At 36.1% G+C, this 1,018-nt stretch overlaps 1 protein-coding gene across 1 annotated transcript in view; it reads left to right on the forward strand.

The window, feature by feature from the left end:
- Nucleotides 1–76: 76 nt before the first annotated feature.
- Nucleotides 77–1,018, forward strand: part of majin (membrane anchored junction protein) — a gene marked incomplete in the record, with an annotated part of 21,536 nt that continues 20,594 nt past the window's right edge. Inside the window, 1 exon segment of the mRNA XM_014019037.1 lies at nucleotides 77–150.

Genomic DNA, 1,018 nt, shown 5'->3' on the forward strand with positions numbered 1-1,018 from the left:
CAGACTGAAGAAGTCTCTTGGAGGAGAGACGAAACGTTTCATTAGAGAAGAACCCGTCCAGAAGACCTATACAATTTTTTTATTTTTTATTTTTTACCTGGATTACTGAGATGCATCAGGACTTTATTCTGAACGGTTTAAACTCAGGTTGTAAGTTTCCTGCAGGGCACCTTTAATGTGTCTTTTCTTGTTCTTAAAGCTTTAACGTCACATGCTACTGTGGTTTCTGCACAGCTGGATTGCAGAACTATTTGCTTTGTTACTACTGGAATGTGAGCGTGTAAGAGACGATGAAATAGGAAGTTTAACCACATTTTAAGGTGTTTTTCTCTGCTGAAGGACCACAAAACAGGTTTGAACTGAAACTAGGATTTTTTTGCTGCTCAGATAAAGATCCACTCCTTGTATGTGAAAAAGAACCAGTTTTGGGACTGGTTTCTGCTGAAGGTATAAAAATGTTTTCACTGGAGCTCTCAGACTCAACAGGTTGGGTCTCACTTTATTGCCGTAAAGTTATTCAGAGACTATTGTAATGAAAATTTTTATTAATCATGTATTTCTGCAACTTTGTTTAACTGAGCAGGAAAAGTTTTTCCATCTGTCTTTAAAATACCAGCTTAAATATAAGAAATCTCCAACCGAGTGGAAAAGGCATCAACAAAAGAGGATTAATCCCACAGCGGGAGAAAAAAAACTTTATTTTTCACAATTCTGAGAAGAGTCCAATTTCTGACAATTCTTAGAACTATGACTTGAATCAAATAATTATGAAAGACAAAATTTGGAGATAAATGGCAAAATTCTAAATTTCATCTCAGAATTCTGACTATTTTTCCTCACTTTAATTCTCAAATTTACGAAAATCAAAGGCTACGTTCACACTGCAGGCAAATCCGACCCAAATCCTATTTTTTTGACCCATCTGACTCGTATCCGATTTTTTTATGACCGTCTGAACGAGACAAATCCGATTTTTTTCTAATCCGACCCAGGCCGTTTCAGTATGTGGTTTTAAATC

Source organism: Austrofundulus limnaeus, unplaced genomic scaffold (genome assembly GCF_001266775.1).
Source record: "Austrofundulus limnaeus strain Quisiro unplaced genomic scaffold, Austrofundulus_limnaeus-1.0 Scaffold208, whole genome shotgun sequence".
Classification (NCBI taxonomy): domain Eukaryota; kingdom Metazoa; phylum Chordata; class Actinopteri; order Cyprinodontiformes; family Rivulidae; genus Austrofundulus; species Austrofundulus limnaeus.